The sequence below is a fragment of the Vespa velutina genome, chromosome 1 (genome assembly GCF_912470025.1).
Source record: "Vespa velutina chromosome 1, iVesVel2.1, whole genome shotgun sequence".
Classification (NCBI taxonomy): Eukaryota; Metazoa; Arthropoda; class Insecta; order Hymenoptera; family Vespidae; genus Vespa; species Vespa velutina.
Genome location: NC_062188.1, coordinates 10,300,870 through 10,316,030, shown reverse-complemented (window position 1 = coordinate 10,316,030; position 15,161 = coordinate 10,300,870). Strand labels below are relative to the sequence as shown.

Genomic DNA, 15,161 nt, shown 5'->3' with positions numbered 1-15,161 from the left:
TAAATCTCTATGAGTGTGAGAAACAATCCGAGAAATGAGTCACACCGGAGTTCGAACTGGAGTTGTTGGGACTTTGTTCAATGAGTAAGAGTGATTCTCTCTAGTTGACATGTTACATCAATATTTAATGCCATAACGGTCATCATTCATCGTCGATGGATATCATCGTATTATTCCGTAAATTCGTGATTGGCCACATCGTCGTCGATGAAATAAAATTGCTATGGCTCCGATGATATCATTTTATCTTTCTCTTCCTCTCTCTCTCTCTCTCTCTCTCTCTCTCTCTCTCTCTCTTTCTATATGTTATCAGACATATCAGAGATAACATAACGAATTTAAAATTTGATGCATCTTCCTTATTGTTTGTTTCGATGCATTCTAATTTGTTTATACTTATACCTTACTTACACTATTTTTCGCGCTATCATGTTAACTTGGTTGAATGTACAAGATAAGAACGAACTTGCGGCAATTTTCTAATAAGTCTCAAACTAGAACGGAAACGGAGATCAGTCGTTTAAGCAACTCGTTTAAAGCCCGTACATATGCTTATCTGTACCGATCAAATGGCGATCGAACATTGGAGGCGAGCCGAGGCGAGGCCAGAGTTTTCAGTTACATTTAATTTGCCTGTTATCCGAGGTAACAACGATTTGTGTGAACAACGTGTGCAGTAATATATACAAGGTAAGTCAATAATTACTATGTCGAGAAGACTTAATTATTTTCTTTTTTCTTTTTTAGTATGTGTTGAAAAAATTCTTTCGAATGAAACATTCATTAAAAAATAAAAATTATCGAAGGTAATGTTATGTGTGATTAAACTTTAAAAAGTTATTTAAAAAAATCACGTTAATGCTGTCATGGATGAAATTATATATCTCAGTATTTCTTTTTTCTTTCTTTTTCTTTATTTTAAAAATCAATAAGGAAAAAGAAATTCAATTATAAATTTTTCTTATTATTTAATATTCAATGAAAATTATTGAAGTCAAATTTTCCAGTGATTGCAATTAATATTACGGTTGATTGAAACAAATGAATTTATTACACTTTATATACTTTCACTCCATGTTTCTCGTCTATTTAAGGTGAATAGAATTTAGTACATTAAGAAAATTATTTAATTTTATTTTATTTAAATATATGATACTTATATTTTGTTCAATTACACTAATAAACGGCTTATCTTAACCGAAGTTATTTATAATTTTTGTTAAATTGTTAAAAACAAGATTATTTAAAATGAATTTGTTCTGTAAAATATACTCCGGGTGTGCATGCGTGTGTGTATTTAGATATATGTATGTACACTATCGACGGAAGTAACAACGATGCGGCGATGTGTACAACGCACTTCAAAAGTTGGAAGGCAAACGTGGACAAGGCGTGGTCACGTTCACGATTACCACTACGTGGCACCGTACCGTGACCGAAGTCGAGATATTCACAATGAACTTGGGATTTGACGCGCTTTAACGGGCTTGATCCTTAGTCAGTTCATTTCCTTTATCTTACCGTTGTTTCGCTCTTTGCCTTTCTCTTATCCGACTCTTACCAACTCCCCTCCTCCCCCTCTCTCTCTCTCCTTCCCGCTCCTTTCCTTTCTCTATATATATTATAAAAGAAATAAAATAAAATAATATATATATAAAAATAGAAAATAATAAAAATAAGCGATAAAATGTATTTATGTATATATAATATATATATACACGCAACACACACACTTTATCGCTTATTTTTTATTTTTATATTATCGGATTCTCTTGCATACATATGCTCGTATAATCGTTGAAAAATTGCTATCTTTTACATATTTTTATTCTTACGATTTATTGAAATATATTGTAAATATATAATATACATACATGTATGTATATATATATATGTAATTTTTTATAAACTATGATACATACTATATTTTCTAGAGTGGATATAATATATAAAAAAAATTAGTTGTTTGTATAATTTACAAAATTAGCAATAAGTATTTGTACAGTTTTTATTTCGAACTGTTTACAAGAGAATTTATAACGAAAACACATTACATTATTTATTGTCAGTCTGTTTCAAAACGTTATTAACATCTGCAGAGTTAAAAACTTTGTATTATTAAAAATTATTATTGTAAAATGGGACGAAAACGTGTGGAAACTACGATAGAAGAAAGAAAAAGTATTATTAATCAGTGTAAAGGTTTATTAGAAATTTCGTAGATTATAAATAGACTTCGATCTACCATACAAAGATAGATACAGATTGAAAGAGATTGCAAAATAATTCGAGAAGTGGATGTCCCCGGGAAAAACAATTAATATACTGGACGAGTTGTTATTAGAATAATAAAGCAAAATCCAAAAATAAATGCTATAAAAATAGTTGAACATCTTAAATATAATTTAGATATTGATGTATCTGTTAGCACTATGTGTAACTTTATACGAAGTCAAGGGTATCACACGGTCAAGTAGCTCGTAAAAAATATTTTGTAAGTGAAGTGAATAGGAAAAGATTGCAATGCCCAAATAATAATAATAGCATACCAATGGACTACTGTGTAATAGAGTGATTTTTAAAAACGAGAGTAAATTTAATATTTTCGGGTCTAATGGACACGGTAGTATTTGGAAGAAAAAAAATAAAGAACTAAAACTAAAAAACTTACAACCTACAGTGAAACACGGTGGAAGTTCTGTACTAGTTCGAGACTATATATGAAGAATGTTATAAACATGAGTACTGCTGGTGTTGGTATATTAAAATTTATTCTGTGGACTAGTGAACCACAGGGTTTACATTGACATTTTAAAACGCACTCTTATTTTTGGTGCAGAAAAAATAGGCATAAAGGATAATTTTATTTTTATTCAAGACAATGATTCAAAGCATACTGCCTATAATACGAGAATGTGGATATTATATAACATACAGCATGTATAAAAACTCTTGCCTACTCTTCAGATCTCAATCCAATAGAATACTTATGGGATTGTAACGTAAAATTAGAAAATACAAAATTTCTTGTAAAGAAAATTTGAAAAATGCTCTCACGGAGAAATGGAGTAAGCTCTCATTCAGTGCTACATCGAATTTTATTAATTCATTTCCTAGAAGAGTTGCTACAATTTTAAAATCAAAAGGAAATCTTACGAAGTATTAATTACACGCTTACTTTCATTTTTTATCGTCAGATTAGTTTGTTACGTTTTTTAATGAATTTTTTTTTAAATTCAGCAATTGTACGAATACTTATTGCTTTCATATTTCTAACGATTTCTTGTTTTTTTTCTTGCTAATTTTGTAAATTATACGAACTAATTTTTTTTTTTTTTTTTTTTTTTTAGATTATATCTACTTTAAAGATTTGCGAAAATATGTATCAATTTATTGTTTATAAAAATTTAGTTTATAAAAATTAATAAACTACAATTTCACGAAGTCTTATTTCAAATTGATCAGTGTACGAATATTTTCTACATTCACTGTATAGACACATACATATTGTAATATTATAATACTTAAAAATAATATATTTTAATTAAATATTAATACAAGAGATTAACATATTTATGTACAGATTTTAAATAATAAAGTATATAAAACTTAGAAAGTCTGTATAAAGTAATTTTCTACACTTGGTTGAATATTGAGTTAAAATGGAATATATTAATATTGATATATTAATGTATATTAGAAAAAATACAAATAATATTCTGTGGGTATTATATTTTACGATAATGATATATCATAAATTTTGTTTATTCTCCTATGCACATGTCTCTCTGTTCTTATAGTTAGAATCTTTATCACGATTACTTCTGATAGAATCCATCGAAGGAAGTAAACATCATGATCTCATTTCTTCAAATGCGGCAGGCAATAGCTTTCATTTCCCTTTTTTCCATTGAAAGCGAGAGAACCCGTGCGAAATCAGGGACGCGAGACATCTTTTTACCGCTTCCACGAACATGAGATTCATCGGTTCGCAACCGTAAAAACGAGTATTAACATCTAACACACACACACATGTAATGAAAATAAAAGGAAAATCTTCGGTTGGAAAAATTTAGAGCAGAAATAGAAACGGAGCAAGGGAAATGAATAAATTGCGGGAATAGCCGTTGTGTTAAAACAGGACACAGGTACTTATGTTAGCAGCAATTTCAAGTAGACTCTTCTGCTGGTGCTCTTTGACCCATTAAGTCTGATCTATACACACTCTCTCTCTCTCTCTCTCTCTCTCTCTCTCTCTCTCTCTCTCTCTCTCTCTCTCTCTCTCTTTCTCTCTTCTTCCCTCCCTCTTTCCCTTTCTCTATCTCTTTCTCTCTATCTCTCTTTCTTCCGCCCCCCTCTCTCTCTATCTATCTATCTTATGTGTTAGCCGTAACGAAGCAAGTATTCTCTTGTCCGGAAAACTTTTCAAATCTTCTTCAACGTCGAATTTGTCGGTTAAATTAGTTAAAAAAGAAAAAAAATCATTGACGAGGAACCCAAGACTATTTTAAAATTCAATTTTAAATTCATTCCAATCTTTGTTTTTATGATATCTAGACGGATCTCTCTGTTCATGATATTTAATTTTGTGCTTACGTCAGGACAGGACGATTTTCTTAATCATATATAGAAAAGCGAATACCTGTGGAAACAGGAAATGATCCGCAAATGCATTTGTATGCGTTACAACAAAATTCAGAACAATGTTGGTTCAGTCTTTTGTATAATGCCTTCAAAATTATTGTAAATTAAACTTCTTGCGTGTAGATTTACTCCAAACATACATGTAGTAGATACATATGTGTATAATATATACATACGTGCACTTAAAACATGGATTCCCTCTCTCCCTCTTTCTCTCTCTCTCTCTCTCTCTCTCTCTCTCTCTCTCTCTCTCTCTCTCTCTCTCTCTCTATCTATCTATCTATCTATTTTTCTCTCTCTCTCTTTCTCTCTCTTTCTTTCTCTCTTTCTCTCTCTCTTCCTCTCTCTGTGTTTGTGTGCTTGTGTATACAATACACACAAACAAAAACGATTATGTATAAGTATATATATATATATATAATACGCATGTATAAAAACGATTATGTATACACATGTATGTGTATATAACACATATGTAAGACATACGTATATTTCTGATATAATGACTCACCGAGGAGAACCATGCGTGACGCTATCGAACGCGTGCACCACACGCTTTTTTCCACCCCCTCGCTTCTCTTTCTTTTTCCCTTGCTTCGAGTCTCTCTTCAGTTTCTAATCCGCACGTAACGTCCCGTAGGCTGGCAGCACTTGTGCGCGAAAACTTGGTATAAAAATACACGGCCGACTTATAAGTACGGCTTTTAATTAAAATCGTACAAACGAAACTCTGTGAATGACGAGTCGCTTCGATTTTTCCCATACCACTTTTTTTTTCTTTTTTCTATTTTTTCTCACTCTTGAAAATGTAGATACTGATTTCAAATTTAACTCTATGTTAACTTATCTATAATTTTAATTATTTCTAATTAATTTTTAAATCTTTAATACATGATGTTTTTATTTATTTGTGATAACATTAAGAGATCAATATTATGTATGTTAATTATCATATAAATATTCAAATGTAAATAATTAAAAAAATTAGATTTTCATAATTTTCTATACGAAATTGAATGAAAAACTAAATTGTTACATTAAACATTAATATTTTGTAATTTCGCAATCACATGCGTTACGTAAGCATTAAATTTGCATAGATTTAATGTTTACTATTTTTTAATAATTAATTTTGCATAGATTTAATGTTTACTATTTTTTTCTGTCTTTTCTCTTCAATTTAGATAATCATTTATCTTAATTATGTTAAAAAAAAAAAAGAAAAAAAAAAGAATGCTCTCTCTCGCTACGTGATATTTCTAGTTAGTTGTTAGATGGTGTATCTATTACACATATATTTATATACGTGAACACGTACGTATGAAAATGACAGTTCTCGTTGCACTTGGCACGAATTCAACGTTAGCAATTATCGAAAGCGATCTGAAACATTGGAATCGTTAAGAGGAATCTCGGAAGGTCGAGAGAATCACGGTACCGTGCAGTGTCATGTAACAATGCGGAGTAACGAGCCAACATATATGTATATATATATATATAACATTCGTATACTGTGTATAGTATAATATAATAAGTGTATATATATATACATACATGTGATACATCACGTAACATGAAAAACCAGAAAGACGACATATTTCAAATTCCATTTATTTTTCCCCTGCCAATTTTATTTTTTCCTTTTTGTCATTTATAGTTCTAGAATAAAAATAAATGGCTGAAAAGTTAGGAAAAAAATGTTATGTCAGATCTACCAATTAGAGATTCCAATTTTCGGAAAGTAGTCTAAGAAAGAAAGAAAAAAGATCTAATACGGAATAAACAAAAAGAAATTGGTATTCACAACGGACATCGAAATAATCTATATCCTGTCGAATAACGCATCGATTGCGTTAGAAATGAAACTACGGCAACGATTGTGACGATTCATCAAATAACGAGAATAACGTTACTAAACTAGTTTGACCTCTTTTTCTATTTGTTATCCAAACAATTAATTTTAACGGGATTAATTTCAACATAAACGAGATAAAGAAGAATCCCCAGGAAATCTTTGAAATCGTTTCAGTTCGTTCATAGAAAGCAAGAGGATTTGATTGTCATGTTTGTGTAAAGTATAAATATTATACTCTCTCTCTCTCTCTCTCTCTCTCCCTCCCTCTCTGCCTCTCTCTCTCTCTCTCTATCTCTGTATTTTTTATCGAGCGTTCTCTGACCGCAGGATAATATTGGATGAGATCAAAAAAGAACTCTGGAAGGGAGAGAAATTGTTCGGATCATAAGTAATGAAGAAATAAAAAAAAAAGAAAGGGAGAGAGAGAGAGAGAGAGAGAGAGAGAGAGAGAGAGAGAGAGAGAGAGAGAGAGAGAGAGAGAGAGAGAGAGAGAGAGAGAAATAAAGATCGTACTTTCGCGAATCATCGTTAGAACGCAACGACGATAGTATTTTTACAGCATTGGACCCTTTAATCTCACGCTTCAAAGAGTCGTCGTCTATCCTTCGCCAGTCCCTTCACCCGTTGCTGCATCGCTTTTGCCCTCCCTTTTTCGTCTACCAAGCTCTTCCCTTTCTCATCCCCTCACACCCCCACTATCAGCATCACCATCACTAGAATACTTTTCAACCCTCTCTCGCGGAAAGAGCACGCTTTGAATTTGGCGCCCAGACGAAGGAGTAGTCGGCAAACGTTCGTGGGCGTGCGAATGAAAAGAAGGGTTTGAGAAGACAAAAAAAGAAAAAGAAAAGACAAAAAAGAAGAACGTGGAAGACACCCCTAGAGATCGACGACAAAATCTTTTCGAGTTTCGTATATCACTTTGAAATATGAAATTGAGATTGGAAATACATGTTAATTATTTCGTGTTCTTTTCGTCGAAGAAAGAAATTCGATGAAAAGTAAAAAATACTTTTCTGTCTAATCTTTATGCATGTATATGTTTGTGTGTATGCATGTGTGCGTGCGTGCATGTATATAATATTTTTTATATAACTTTAGTGGACGGACAAAAAAAAATATAAGTCATATAATTATTAATCTTACAGAGAAATACTTAAAATAAAAATATTTAAAGTATAATATAGTAAAATAAATAAGATTTGATGTATTTGAAACGTGAAAGTTGATAGCACATGTCTCATCCGATTATATTTACAAAATATACATACTAGCATACATATAAGCAAAAGATAGAAATGTAAAATATATTAGTGTACTTATCTTATTTTGACGAAAATTTTATTTATACTCTTTTGCCTGCCCATTAGAGATATATGTATATGTGTATAATATATTTTATCTTTCTAAATATATATAGGGTAAGTTTCTTTAAATTGAGACAGCTAAAATCTCGAAAACAACGCATTTTTGGAAAAAAAAAAATTTGAAACGAAAGTTTGGTTTCGTGCAGAAGGGGGCAAACATAACAATATTATTTATTTGTGATTCGATGTATGTTATCCATGTTATTTTAAAATCAACATTATTTTTTTAGTGGAAACCTATAATTTTTGGCATTTTATTTTACTCAAGAAAAGAAAAACAAACAATTTTCGTCGGAAACATCTTTTTATCCAGACTAGTACTTTTTTATTCATAATTGCATGAGGAATTAATTCACGAAAAAAAAAGAAAAAATTATAAATATTTATATATAAAGATATTATATATACAACTTTATATACAAATAAAAATATATTCCATATATTTTTCTATATATAAATATTAGGTGGACCGAAAAGTAATGTCGTTTCTGCGCATGTCGATATTTGATTGTGATTAAAAATAAAAACTTGTTAAAAATTTATTCATTTGAATTTAATTTAAGAAAGCGACATTACTTTCCGGTCCCCTTAATATAATACGTATATTCTTTATATATAATATCTTTTGTCTTTCTTTTTTCATTCTTTTATTTTGCAAAAACAATCAGTTCAGTGTTCGTTAATTCAGCTCTAGGAGTTCCTCTAGGAGTTTCCTTTGTTGTATTTTTTTTCACGTATAACTCTTGTTCTACGTGAAAAAAAAAATACAACAAAGGAAAAGACACAAAAAAAACGGGAGAAAAATTCTTTTATTTTGTTTTGCGAAGAGTCAAAATGGTTATGCAGGCGCGTAAAATTATAACAAGACAAACGCGAACGTGTATCTACTTGTCTCTTTCAGTGAAGTTTCATTTTCAAGCATCTTATTTAATTTGTTTTTTCTGTTTTTACTTTTTAAGAAGATCGTGTTAGAACGAACTGGTTATTCAAATGATCGATACTAGAATGATAAAATTCCTGTATAATCGAGAGAACTTGTTCTTCCCTTTCGAGCAAACATGTATGTATCAACGACAGTACTCGTAAACTTATTTTTCAAGTTATTTCTTTGGAAATTCGTAAGCACGTGATCGAATACGCGAGAGAGAGAGAGAGAGAGAGAGAGAGAGAGAGAGAGAGAGAGAGAGAGAGAGAGAGAGAGAGAGAGGAGGATTGTGTTTCGGATTGTCGAGCTTCCAGACACGCGAGCAGCCGTGCATAAATGTTATTCGTTATCGGAGAACAAGAAAAACGATGGCTGCCAACTGCAAGAAGGTCGCAGATATAGTTTTTCTTCTTTTTCTTTCTTTTTATTTTTTTTGTCTCGGTTTTGAAGAAATAAACGTGCAATATATTATATATAACTTTTTTTTTAAATTCTCGCTTTCTCATACGTTCGTTTACGTTCGCATATGTATCTATATATATGTACGTATGTATATGTATATTACATATGTAGTTACAGATGTATAAGTTCGTACTCACCGAGCGGAAAATTGTTAGTTCGCGCATCTTTCTACGAAACGGGAAAAGGTTGACCGATCAAATGATTGTCGGTGTATAGTTAGCATAACCGACAGGGTGCATACAGAATTCCGTCTCGAGTCTTTAAATGACTATCTCATGCAATCGATACAAACTTCATCTTTGCATCTCTCTGACATTTTTAATGGTAAACATCATTTGTAAATCGTCTCGTTTGCATCCTCTTTTTTCATCTTTTCCTTATAATCTGTTAATATAATATGTTTTATATTAAACTATTAATTTATACGTTTTATAATTTTTTTAAAGAAAGACTTAATAAAATATTTCTTTTGAAATCATTCTCATTTTATATTCTAATTTTTCATATATATATATATATATATATATATATATATTTCTTTTGTAAAATCGTTCTTTTATTATACGTCATAATTAAAGCGAGTGAAAAATATATTTGTACATTCTTTACAGTTTTCTATAAATATATTGGTTTGGCAACTAAGTGATTGCCGGATTTCAAATAAGAAGGAAACGACAAAATCCGCAATCATTTAGTTGCCAACCCAATACATTTCTTTGTTATATATTTTTTTATATCTTGTTCTCTCTCTCTTTCTCTCTCTTTCTCTCTCTCTCATACACACACACACACACACTATTTCTTTTTTCAATTTTTTTTTTTCGTTCTCCGTAGTGCTAAGTGTCGCAACTTTGAAGTACTATGTTTTAACGAGCACGTTTTCTTTTCTCATCGTGAATCATCATGCTCGCCCTTATGGCTTCTTCCAACTTCTTTGAGTAATGTATATCCTTTTTTCTACGAAGATTAAGAATACGGAGACTTAATCGTTATATGTGACCCGTATTTATTTTTAAACAGTCGTAAATTAAGTCGTATAATATTAGTGTGATATATTACTATAAAATATATTTATATAAATATATTTGTTAAATATATTTAGTTATATTTCAGATATAATTTAAAAATATATTATAGCAATTTTAAGTAAACATAATTTAATGAGATCATCGTAATAATTATTTCGATATTAAGAAAATTTGAAATTAAAGAAAACTTCTTGCAAAACTTTTTATTTGTTTTTTATATTTTATATAATTTATGAATATATAATTACGATATTTCAATGTTAAAAAAATACGGAATTAAACAAAACAAATAAACCTTTTTATAAATTATTATATTTCAGACAATTTATAAATATATATAATTATAATATATAATATCTGTATGCAGACATTGCATTTACCAGAAATTCGAGAAAATGAAAAATTCAACAAAGTCATTGTAACATTTATTTCGATATCAAGAAAATTCGTAATTAAAAAACATTCATGCGAATTATATATGTGACATCAAAAAATATATAGAAAAACATAAATTTCCAAACAACTGATGTGATATTTTTTCATGAAATACGAAACTCGTTTTACCGTGAATCTTTCTCGTCGTCTCGTTCGATTTTTCTTTTTTCAACAACTTCGCAACATTATTTGCATCCAACCGCATCCATTGTTTTCGAACCGTATTTCATCGGCGCAATTAAATCAGGGAACGTGCAGGCGTCGCATTTAAAGCACGAAGGACTAATTACTGGGCGTTGCGGATTTTCCTTTATTCGGGGAGTGTCGACGACTACGCTCTTAGTGCGGTACTTCGAATTGTTGCTTGGCGATGACGTTAGTACATTTAAATATCATAATATGTATGTACATATTTACGTATATATGTATGCATATATATATATATATATATATATATATATATATATATATATGGTGGATGTACGTCGATTACAATTCGCTGTATTGAACAATCTTTTCTCGGCTCACTGATTTATCTCGTTCACTGCACAATGCTGCACAATTACGTTACGAGTTTAATAGATTCTCTAGCTTTCTTAGACAATTGTAATAATTCATAGACGGTTAGATGGTAGAACGAACGTAAATATTTGATAATTCGATTGAATATATATTTTTATTACTTTAAATATGTGTACGAACTAGAATGCGATAAGAGTATTTCGAATGCATCTGTCTATCGGAAGTCTCGTTAGCCTTCGTTATAATCTATTAACGTATGCGATAAATGAAAGATTACAAAATTTTCCTGATTTCTATTGTAACATCGTCTGATGTTTCAATTAATTTTTTAATGTATGATTAAATTTCTTTTTTTGTTTTTTTTTCCTTCTTTTTTTTCGAAACTTTTAAAAAACAAATATTATAATACTTATTAAATAAATAATACATAATATATGTGTAATATATATGATATATATATATGATATATATATGTTATAATGATTCAAAAAAGAAATATATTTATTATTAATGATATGTTACCTATATGCTTTAATTCTATTACACTAAAGCTGTCGAAGTTACATTAATGATTCAAAAAATATTGAATAATATAAAGATGTAACTCGATCGAGACACTTAACGTTTGAATAGTTTATATACGACCGCCGAAGATAATATCACCGACAACTTGGTGTAAGACATAAATTCTTTCATTAAGCTGGTGCATTGGTAAGAAAGAGACGAAGAGAAAGAGAGAGAGAGAGAGAGAGAGAGAGAGAGAGAGAGAGAGAAGAAGTATGGAAGACACCAACGTTAATAATGTGAGTGTACGTGTAGGCGTATGCCAGGGATCACGCGACCCTCGTTTACAATCAGCCCTTTTGACACACGGCCAAATGGAGCTCACGCGCCTCTGAAAGGAGTCCGCAACGAGAGAAAAAGATTCTTTCAACACTGCCTAAGCCCTAGGTGGCCCTTTTCATGAGGCCCTTTAAAGTTTAAACCGACCTGTCAGCGAAACGACTATTGACCGTATTTGCCTTTTTCTTGAATCTGGGACGAACGTGTTAAAAAAAAATGTCTAGTTTTTCTTGATGGGTGCCAAAAAATGTCAAGTCTTTTTTTAACTCTCACCTTCATCGAACACATAAAATGTACAATGAAATGTATTAGTTTAATATGTAAATGTTTCTTATATATGTGCACTCGTGTCTTATTTTCGCGATCATAATTATTCTTTCCCTTTTTCTTTTGCATGTTCAACCTTCGTTCGATAAAAGCGATGAAACATATCATAAGCTATATCAAGGGAAAGCAACTAATGGTACACCATATACATATGTATGCAGACATCACACTTACCTACCAGAAATTCAAGGAAGAAAGGAGGTTGGCTATTAACCTTCGACTAAAATAGTTTTATCTTATCGTAGTTATGAAATTCGCGTGAGCTTACTAATTTTAACGCACTTACAGTATGTTTAAGTAGAAATTGATACGATCTACGATTTCCATATTATTACATTTTTTGCTGATAGATGGACAAAACAGACAGAACCACCGAGGCATAGACTCGATTTGTATGAATCGTTACATGTTAGAGATCTCTTTCACTTGCGTTCTTCTTTCTTTTTGATTATTTTTGCTCACCGATAAGTCTCATCAAGGTCACCACTAATATGATACATTCAATGTGTGACTTATCGCGTCATCGTCGTCGTCGTCGTCGTCGTCGTCTATCCACACACGGTGTATTGCCTCATCGTTCTTTACTGCCAAAGAGAATAACGTGCAAAGGACGCCTGCTTCCAGCGATGACGACATTTCGCAACTCTCTCTCCGTTCTCTCAACGGTTCGTAATCCTCTTACAATCGACTGAAAAAGAAATTCATACTCTACCCTCTCCCCCGATATTCTATAAATATTTTTTTCAAAACAAATTTTTGTATAGTTTTTTCATTTTATTCGATAATGCATACATCATTACTTTTCATTAAATTTTAAAATATTATTTCATTAATCAATTTCAATTATCAAAATTTGCATATAAAATATATATATATATATATAAAAGTGTATTATATATTATACATTTTCGCAAATAATTTATAAATATATACATATCATAGTTTTATGTAATTTAATAATATGATACCACGTGCACTTATTCTTTATACGATTATTAATAGCAAAATATATTTCAATTATATTTTTACGAACTACCTTCCCCAAGGTTTGTCAATTTTTAGCTTAATTCTTGTTTTCCGATGTGAGTCCAGCCGAGAAGTCGAAAATAACAACAAAATGGAGGATGTCGAAAATTCTGAGAGACAGAATATCTCTCTCGTGGTTTTCTATGAACTCATGTGATTGCTTATTTGTAGGGATTTACACCACGGTAACGTAATACATATAACATTATCGAACACGCTATATAGAGTGGTCGCATACAAGACACGGAGATACTGCTCTTCCGCATTAGAACTCGTAGGGGAATTTTAATTTTCCCGATCTGTCTATTATTTTTTCTATTCAAATAGTAATTATATCTGATCTCAATACAACGATATGATTATTCGTATATAATATACTTCTTTCAATATATAGAAAGAGAGAAAGAGTGATATAATTTAATATTTAATTTTTGTATAAGACATGTGTGTGTATGTATTTTATGAATTATTTAAAATTATATAGTATTGGTAACACTTGATTTTCGTTGAAACCAAATATAATTCTTATAAAAAAAAAACACGCTTGATGAAAATATTAACACGTACCGTGCCATGTGTACCACCGGTAGTACACTCAGTCATTTTTTTCTTTAGACAAAATATCAAATGGCCTGAACGACAAGTCAGGCAAAAATGGCTTGGCAGGGAACGTGTTAACAACGAAATACATGATTAGAATAGTACTTGCAATTAACCCATTACCTCGTAGGTTACGTACGCATATACGTAACAGGATATCGATCAATGATGATTGAAGTTAAAGTGCGATATCCGGTCACGTTGTTGATTCTTCTATTTTGTTGCTTCTTTAAATCGTCTGGAATTTTTCAAATTAGAAACGGGAACGTTTCGTAACGGAATCACGTGTCATGTTGGAACGATAGTAGATAATTACAAAATGTTTCTTTTTAAATTAATATCGGCTTTTTCCTTAAAACTTCGAGTATCACACACACACACACACACATATACACATTTTAATGTATACCTGCTATCTTGAAAAAGGGCCAATGACCCGTAGCAAAGAAACTTGGCTGCATCGTATTGCGCGCGCGTTCAAGAGAAAGAGGGAAGAGAGAGAGAAAGAGAGAGAGAAAGAGAGAGAGAGAACTCTGTCATGTAACTCAATTCAAACTCCTACGAAATCAAAGACACTTTATCCTATAGATCCCAAGAACTATTCTAGTATCGAAATAAAAGAGTTATAGTGATAGTGTAATAATTGATAAGAATTTATTAATATACCATATACATTTCTTACAGTTTAATACTAATTTCACATTTTATCGAAACACAATTGAGATTCTATTCCAGAGATTTTTTCAAATTAATTGTTCCTCATTAATTATTGGACGGATATACAAGGTCGGTGAATCTGTGCGAGGGAACTTCTCCCAAGCGAATAATTTCTTCTTTTCTTTTCGTCGTCGAAGTCACAACAGTGCAATATTTATCCCCTAAGGTACCTGAACCATACATTCATTTCGAGAGTACTCTCACAAATATTGATTATTTCTCTCTACAAAGCACCCTCTAGTCTAGACGGGATCTATACTTGAATATCTCGATCAAACATAAAACATTTTCTGTATTTTTCTTTGACATCGACTCATTGTCGAAAAGATCGTCGAAGAAAATTTTTTTCTTATGATTGTTTACCGTTCCAATTTAATAATAGGAGAAAATTAATTATAATATTATATATG

At 30.9% G+C, this 15,161-nt stretch overlaps 1 protein-coding gene across 13 annotated transcripts in view; it reads left to right on the top strand.

Annotated features, from left to right (window-relative positions):
* The window catches only part of LOC124955882 (protein 4.1), a 35,367-nt gene that overhangs the window by 8,133 nt on the left and 12,073 nt on the right, over positions 1-15,161 (top strand). Inside the window, exon 2 of one of the 13 annotated variants that reach the window (XM_047510979.1) lies at positions 12,501-12,609. The exons of the other annotated variants lie outside the window; for them this stretch is intronic. The gene's annotated coding sequence lies outside the window, so the exon portion shown is untranslated. The remainder of the gene's footprint in view (positions 1-12,500; positions 12,610-15,161) is intronic. 13 annotated transcript variants of the gene reach the window in all.